General features: G+C 40.0%; 1 pseudogene; it reads left to right on the plus strand.

Moving 5' to 3' along the window:
* The first annotated feature begins 1,452 nt into the window (after positions 1-1,452).
* On the plus strand, positions 1,453-3,867 carry LOC133861822 (receptor like protein 22-like; annotated as a pseudogene).
* The last annotated feature ends 5,343 nt before the right edge of the window (positions 3,868-9,210 follow it).

Below are 9,210 nucleotides of genomic sequence, written 5' to 3' on the forward strand. Positions count from 1 at the left end.
GAATTCTGAATATTACTGGATGATACCGGACGGCTCTTGTAGAGGCTAGGCCCGATTTATCAAAAGTTCATTTTCTCAGTCTGCCTTTCCACGTCACCCTTCTGGATTCTTCCCAAAGAGTCATTCCCTTAGCTAACCTTCCTAACGGGCTTACTGTCCATTGCTGTCATACAGGCCGGTCCATCACATAGGCTCATAACACCGAGACAGTAACGAAAGGCTACAAGTTGTCAATCTCGTTAGGCCCGTCAACACTCCCCCTGGTCAATTTAGGGTAAATTCATCATTTTGTTTTCAGTTTCATGATTCTCCAATCACGTCCGTATATACTATTAAACTAAGTTAGAAGTCTTCAATTTTTAAGTAATTTTGATTCGGTCAGCGTTAAATCACAGCTTAAGCATAGGAATACTTAAATTTAATCCACATGTTTTTAGAAAGACTAATTGTATATGGACTAACAAATTATATATATATATATAGCCGGACGTGATTGAATAAAGAAGAAACGAATTAAGAAAGCCCAGAAACACACACCCCAGGCCAGAAACGAAGGCATCAGAAGCAAGCATATGAATCAATTGATAACTTTATTTGAGAAAATTTGTCGTTGGCCTTGTGTAAAGGTCGATGGACGACTTGTGTAACTGAATTTAAACAATTTGCCTAGCATACTTAAAGGTACGTATAATTACTGTATATTCATCATTTATTTAAAAGATAACACAAAAAAAAAAAAAAAAAAAAAAAAAAGGGTTCTCAGAAGCCACTTTCTTGGTTGCGTATTTAGGGGTTTAGGAAAGCATGTGAAAGGTGCTTGACTTGACTTGGGCAAATTAAGACTTGATAGATTTTTTCTAAGGTTTTTATTTTTATTTTTTATTTTTTTTTAATTGGTTGGGGGAAAAGGATTAGAGGAGAGGATCATTTCTACTTCTGATCCAAAAGAAGAAAAAGAAGGAAAAAAAAAAAAAGAAAAAAAAGTGAAAAATCCTACAAACAAAGAAGGGGTGAGCTCCCCAACAATTAACCCATAAGAACAACAACAAACCAACTAAACTCTAACAAAAAAGGCAGCTAAAATCACTCGTGGTCTTAGCCCGTTTGTTTCGGGGCAAAATATTTTCATAGGAAGCAACAAGCTGTTGCTTTCTCTTAATTAGGACTACCATTTCTACTCCACACTAGTCTAAAAAGTCTTTCGTAAAACATTCATTAATTGTTGCTTGATTGCCTCCAGATGAGCAGTTGCGACAGAATTTCTTTATTGCTTCAAACCGCGTTTCCACGGTCTACGTATGATTCACGAAAAGAAACAGGCAATTATAGACTTCATAAAAAGTGCTTCGATTCAAGTGTGAAAGTTTATATCCTTGCTAGGCTATAAAAGCCCTTCACTTGTAGTTCTGCAGGCCTTATCAAGATAGCGAAAAACAAAGTAAAATATATATCATGGATAACTATTTGTATCACTTGCTTTTTCTTCTCTCATTGTTCCTTGTTTTACTCACGGTTTCTTTGTCCTCTCTGCAGCCACTTTGCCTTGAAGCTGAGAGATCAGCCTTGTTGCAATTCAAGGATAGCTTTGTTATAAACAAGTCTGCTTCACCAGATCCTTCTGCATGTTCTAAGGTTGCATCATGGACTCTGGAAGGAGAGCATGGTGATTGCTGCTAATTATGGGATGGGGTCTCCTGTAATGAGGAAACAGGTCATGTTATCGATCTTGATCTCAATGGCAGTTGTCTCTATGGTTCTATCAACTCTAACAGTAGCGTTTTTCGCCTTCTTCAACTTCAAAGTCTTAATCTTGCTCATAATGACTTTAATGACTCTCATATCCCATTGGCAGTTGGCAATCTTTCAAGGTTAACCTATCTCGACCTCTCCTACTCCATGTTTTCAGGACAAATTCCTGAAAGTTTAGCAAATTTATCTTCTTTGACAACTCTACAATTAAAATATTGTCAATTGAATGGGGAATTTCCAACAAAAATTTTTCAACTACCAAACCTACGAGTTCTTAGGATAGGATGAAATCGGAATCTCACTGGTCATTTGCCTGAATTTCACTCTACTAGTTCTCTTGAGGTTTTGTCACTTTTTGACACTAGTTTTTCTGGTAAACTACCGACTTCAATTGGAAACTTAAGTTCTTTTCTTGTTTTAGATGTTAAGAATTGCCATTTCTCTGGATCTATCCCACCTTCACTCAGTAATCTCACCCAACTCACAGATCTAGACCTTTCAAACGATAAATTGAGTGGGATGTTGGAGTTAGACATGTTTCTTAAGATCAAAAGCTTAAGAGTGCTTAGGCTATCATCCAACAATTTGACATTGCTAACCAAGGCCAATTCAAATGACACTCTTGCACAGTTTCACACTCTAGGACTGGCTTTTTGTAACTTACAGAAGTTCCCAGATTTCATACGTAACCAAAACATATTGAGTTGGCTTGATCTGGCAGGCAACAAACTTCAAGGCCAAATCCCCAAATGGTTGTATAATACGAGTTTAGAAACTCTTCAGGCTATATTTCTTCATAGCAATTCTCTAATAGGTTTTGAGCAATCTCCAATTGTTCTCCCATGGTCTAAACTAGAAATTTTAACTCTAGGATATAACTGTCTACAAGGATCACTCCCCATTCCACAACCATCTATCAAGATTTATCGTGTCCAAAAGAACTTGATAAGAGAAATGTCACCGTTGATTTGCAATCTGAGTTCACCTTTACTACTTGATTTTTCCTATAACAAGTTCAATGGCAAGCTTCATCCATGCTTAGGAAACTTCAGTTCCTTGTCTGTACTTCTACTACAAAGCAACAACTTCGATGGCAACATCCCAATAACTTGGGCAATGGGGAGCAGCTTAAAGATGATTGACTTAAGTGAAAACCAATTCCAAGGTCAGCTACTAAGATCAATGGCAAACTGTATGATGCTAGAGTATCTTCATGTTGGTAACAATCAGATCAATGACACTTTTCCCTTCTGGTTGGGATCTCTTTCTCAGTTGAAGGTTCTTGTCCTCCGTTCTAATGGATTTCATGGTGGAATAAAGAGTCATAAAACACATTATGCATTCCCGAAGTTGCATATAATTGATCTCTCTCAAAATAAAATCTCTGGAAAATTGCCCGCAGAATATTTCCTACATTGGAATTCCATGAAAGTTTTTGGTGCAAATGATCAGTTGACATACATGCAGCTAGGGTTTGCTGGAAGTGGGTGGCGAACTTCAGTCCAATACACAGTTACAATGACAAACAAAGGCATAAAGTTGGAGTATGGGAAAATCCAAGATGTGTTCAAGGTCATTGATCTCTCGAGTAATAGATTTGAAGGAGAAATTCCAGAAGTTGTGGGTAGTCTTAAAGGTCTTCATTTGCTAAATCTTTCTAATAATGGTCTCAATGGTCATATCCCATCATCTTTAGGGAACTTGACACATATAGAATCAATGGACCTTTCCCAAAACAAGTTGTTTGGAGAGATACCTCCACAACTAACACAACTCTTTTTCCTTGAATCCTTTAACGTCTCCAACAACCGTCTCACAGGACTTATACCACATGGATATCAATTTGACACATTTGAAAGTAATTCATTTGGAGGTAATCCAGGATTATGTGGAAGACAGTTATCAAAGAAATGTGGACCACCTTCTCACTTTGAAGAGAATCAAAGCTCAGAGTCTCCATTTGAATTTGGTTGGAAAGTAGTTGCAATAGGGTATGGATGTGGATTTGTGATAGGAGTTGTTATTGGGCAAATTGTGATTGCAAGGAAGTATGATTGGTTTGTGAGGACTTTTGGAAAGATACAGCAAACTCAAAGAAGAGTGAATTGGAGAAAGTAAAATGTTTTAGATAAATTATAAATGTTTATGTTTATGTTTTTTTTTTTTGAAGTATAAATGTTTAAATATGTTTCTAGCATTATTATATGGTGCTTGATGGAATTGTAAGCCTATACAAATTTCAATGTAATATCTTACTGTTTGTGTGTGTGAGTTTGCATGTGTTTGCTTTTTTCCCCCTATTTTTTATACCACGTTCTTTGTTTGTTGGCTTTGTTACTAGTTAGTTTGTGTCATACTTGCAAATTAGAAATCATTCATAAATGATATCTTTGCATTATTTTCTAGTAATTAGGTGTACCTTTGCATTCACCAAAACCACTAAAAAAATGTAGAGACATGCGATTACTTGCCAAAGCTTTACATACGTATAGTTACGGCATCTACAATACCTCTACCTAATAGATTTTATTTAAAGGTTCCTATGTAACTCCCTTGTTGTCCAAATCATTTGACACCTTAACACCCTTCCAACGGTGAAACCTTGATCAATTTGTCGTGCAAAATGCAAAATCAAACAGCAAGTGTAACTTGCGAATTATGCAAAAATCTAACAAACTTGAATATCTTTGTTTGTGAATTTCTCTCCAATTATGCAAAAAGCTAACTCAATATGTTTGGTACGAACATGAAACACCGGGTTTAGATGTTAAGGCAATAGCCCCAACATTAGCACACCATAAGGTTGGCCATGGCCGAGATGATAGTGGAACTTGTAATTCACGTAAAAGCTGAAAGTGTTTGAAAGCTAAGAGAATTTTGTAGCTTTATTTCTTGATTATCATCAGTATTACATTAAGTATATATAGACAATTATCTATGTACACAGCTAATGAGAGGAGTAAATGTGATTGTGTGATTACAGTGTGATTGCATGATTACAAGGACAGCAGGCTAAGTTACGTTGTAGGCACCACTTTTCTTATGCTGCTGTGATTCTTTCGTTAATGCTATGATGCTGGCAGCTGTGTTGGGATTGACTAGGATTGTTGTGGCAGGGCATGAGGCACTGCATGTGTGGGACTTTCCTTATGTGTCTCTGAAGTGTGTACACTAACATCCCCCTGCAAGCGAATGGGGAGGGTAGTCACCATGAGCTTTGATTTGAGTTCAGCAAAGCGAGCAGAAGATAGTCCTTTGGTGAAAATATCGGTTGTCTAATCGAGGTTGGAGATGAATTTAACAAGGATATCACCAGTGACCACCTTTTTCACAGATAAAATGGTAGTCAACCTCTATATGTTGGTGCGGGTGTGGTAAACCGGATTAGAGGAAAGGGCTATTATAGAGACATTATCACACCACAGGGTTGGTGCATGAGATAAACGGATACCAAGCTCCTTGAACAACATTCTTAACCAGAAAAGCTTGGCAGTGGTGAGGGCCAGGGTACAATACTCAGCCTCGGTGTTGGAGCGTGACACGACGGCCTGTTTCTTGGCCCTCCAGGATACAAGACAAGGCCCAAGAAAGACCCCAAAACTAGAAGTTGAACGTCGATCATCAGGACTACCTGCCTAGTCCGAGTCGCAATATGCTTGGAGATGAAGAGAGCCTTTGGTGAAAAGAAGGCCATGGTCAATGATGTCCTTTAAGTACTTGAGGACCTTCTTGGCAGTAGACCAGTGAGAGGTAGAGACGTTGTGCATATGCTGACACAACTGATTGACAGAAAAGGCAAGCTCAGGTCGAGAGAGAGTGCAGTACAACAATGCTCCAACCACCTGTCGGTATTCAGTAGGATCTGGAAGTGATGTGCCATCAAATTTGGATAATTTGGAATCTGAAGAACATGGGGAAGCTGTTGGTCTGACACCAAGCATGCGGGTGCGATGCAGGAGATCAACAATATATTTAGCCTAACTCAAATGCAGAGAATCGGGAGAGCGATGTGCTTCAATGCCAAGGAAGAAGTTGAGGGGGCCGAGGTCCTTCAAAAGGAATTTGAGCTACAATTGAGAGATGAGAGAAGTGATAATGTCACTGTGAGTGCCTGTGACAATTATGTCATTCACATAGATTAGTAGGTATATTTTAATGGAATGCCGGATAAAAATAAACAGGGAAGAATCCACCAATGAGGCAACAAAGCCAAGATCCAACAAAGTAGAAGATAAGCAATTAAACCAAGCTCGGGGAGCTTGTTTGAGTCCATAAATGAACTTGTGCAATCGGCAAACATGGTCTGGTTTGGAAGGGTCAATGAACCTTTGAGGTTGCTCCATGTACACCTCCTCCAACAAGGCACCATGCAAAAAAGCATTGGAGACATCCAATTGCTAAATTGGTCAGTCAAAATGAACATCTAAGGCAAGGACAATGCAGATTGTAGATGCCTTGATGATTGGACTGAAGGTCTCCTTATAATCAATACCATTTTGCTGCTCAAACCCCTTGGCCACCAACCAAGCTTTGAATCGCTCAATGCTCCCATCAGGTTTTTGTTTGATGCGATACACCCATTTGTTCCTGATAACATGCTGATTAGAGGGTTTAGGACATAAGGTCCAAGTGTCATTGGTAATTAGAGCTTCAAATTCTTGAGTCATAGCAGCCCTCCATTTGGCATCGGCAGCAGCTTTGGTGTAACTGGACGGTTCACTCTCAGTAGGTGCAGCTGATAGGGAAGCTGGAGGATGGTTGGTAGTGTAGAATAGTTTATAGTCAGCAAAAGATTTGGGTTTGAGGGAACCTGTACGAGTCCTAGTGGTCATAGGATGAGGAGGGATAGTTGGTAAGTTAGGTTGGATGGATAAGGTTGGCAGAGGATCATGAGGACAAGTGAGTGCCTCGGTTGAGGGAGATGATGAATTGAGAACATGAGAGGTAGGAGTTGCAATTGGAGAAGAAAAAGGTGAGAGAGTGGAAGGGTTAAATGCAGGGCTGTTGGAGGCAGGTAAAGGAGGTGCTGCAGTTGAAGGTGTAAAGGGTAAAGAGTCACTGGCAGGAGTTGCAATGTCTGCAGGAAGTTCAATAGGAACAGAAACAGGAGACTGTGGTGTGTAGGGAGTGGAATCAGTAGTGATCATAGATGAAAAATTAGGAAGAGAGAGACTTATGAAAAATTAAAGGATTGACTTCTAATATAAGCAAGTGTGTGTGTGCACAAAGTGTTAACAAAATAATAACGATGCGGAATTTAAACAACACAAGAATTTTGTTAACGAAGTGAAAACTCAATATGAGAAAAACCACTCCGGGGCAGCCAAACCCAGGATATTCATTATTCAGAAGACAAGACCAGTTACAAAGTAGTAGCACTCACATACCCCTGATGCAGTGGTCGTACCTTGCACTCTAACGTGTAACCCAACACGAATGCCTCCCAACTAGGTCTCCTACTTAAAGGGGTCTTCAATGGAATCCTTTACCTTATGGGGCAACCCCTAAGATAGACTTCAGATCAGCACAACAACAGCACACACAACAATGGCTTTAGAGAGACAACTCAGCTTAATAATCTCACAAAATAACTCTCTAAGCACTAAGGGAATTCAATACCGAATTCTCGCAGTTCTCAAGCCTAGGGACCTCTATTTATAGGCTAAGGGTTCAAATGAACGTCTGGCTTGATAAAACATAGGTGCAGTCCAGACGGTAGTCATAGGGTGTCCGGACGGACAACTGTACGATCGGCTTTCCGAAAATATCGCTGAAATTCTTTCATGTTTTGAGCCGTGTCCGGACAGTGGTGCCTTGTCGTCCAGATGGTCGCATGACCGCTGCAAGTAATTTCCATATAAAGGCTTCGCGCGTCCGGACCAATGGAATGGTCGTCCGGACGGTTGATCTGATGCACGTAATTTCCATATTTGATGCACGCGCATCCGAACCAAGAGGACTGACATCCGGACGTCTGGATTTGAATGCGATACTTGCCTTATGGATGAGTGAGTCCGGAAGGAAATCTACTTCGTCCGGACGGTTGCAGCGATTTTCCCATAACTGTGTTTTAGAAGGAAATCTCATAGCTGGTCGAACACTGAGTGTCGCCCAGACGTGCTGCTGAAACGTTCGGACGGATGCACGCTGGAACAGTTCAAAGCTTCTTGACATAGAGGAAGGTCCGAATGGAAAGTTCTCGTCGTCCGGACGGATGATGCTTTGGACAGTTGGGCGACCAAACAGTAAATCACGTCGTCCAGACGGCTGGTAGGGAACCGATTTTTCTAACTTGTAAACTGTGCAGAATCTTCTAGAAGCATTCTGAATAGCGGAATCCCTGTTAAAAAAACATCATTACAAAGAAGTGATTTTGTCCAACAGATAAACTAATAAAATCCCCCTTTGGGCATTCTGGGACAAAAATCACTTGACCGGTTAAAAATACAATCCCGGTCCAAATAAAAAATTACTCTCCCTTTTTGTCACAAAGGGACAAAGGCTAAAACAGAGTAATAGAAATCAACCACATCAAAAATTACTCCCCCTAAAGATCTCAGAAGGACCAGGGTAAATAGAGTAAACAAGTCCACAAGTTTAAGTCAAAAGGACTTGAAAATTAAATATTGACTTCTAAAACAAACCAAGTGTGTGTGTTTGTGTGCAAACAAATATCTTCAATGTGAAATTTAAATAAGTAAAGATATTTGTTACGAAGTGAAAACTCTATGAAGAGAAAAAACCACTGCGGGGTAGCTAAACCCAGGAAATCCACTATCCAAAAACAAAACTAGTTACAAGACACTCGTACTTACATAACACTATCCAATAGTCATATCTTTAAATCTAACGTGTAGCCTAACACAAACGCTTCACAACCAAATCTTTCACCTGAAGGGTTTTTGATGGATTTCTTTACCCTAGGGCCAACCCCTAAGATAGACTTCACACGAACAACGAACACACCAGCATCGGCTTGAGAGCTAGCGGATCTTTGATTTTTCCTAAACACCCTCTCAAAGCATTATTGAATTCTCTATCGAATTTTGTACAAAAAGCAAGCCTAGAGCCCTCTTTATATAGGCTTTACAAACCCTTTTTCAACTCAAATTTGAAGTCCTACACCAATTAAGATTCAGACTCTGGGCGCGCGTCCGGACGTTTTTGGGCATGCGTTCAGACGTTTTTCTTAGCCGTCTAGATGTCTAGTTTGTATAATTTTTCGTTAGCTTTCCAATAACACCAATTTCATCCCAATTCGATATTTGACCAGAAAGTTATGATCGAAATACTAGAGGGCGTCTAGACGACTTGACCGAGCGTCCGGACGGTCAACTGCAACCGCCTTTCCAACATAGCACTGAAAGCTTCCATATCAAAGCCGTGTCCGGACGGTGTTGCCCTAGCGTCCAGACAGTTGCACTTCTGCTGTATGACTTGCCTTACCAAGGATAGCATCCG

Source organism: Alnus glutinosa, chromosome 2 (assembly GCF_958979055.1).
Source record: "Alnus glutinosa chromosome 2, dhAlnGlut1.1, whole genome shotgun sequence".
Lineage (NCBI taxonomy): Eukaryota > Viridiplantae > Streptophyta > Magnoliopsida > Fagales > Betulaceae > Alnus > Alnus glutinosa.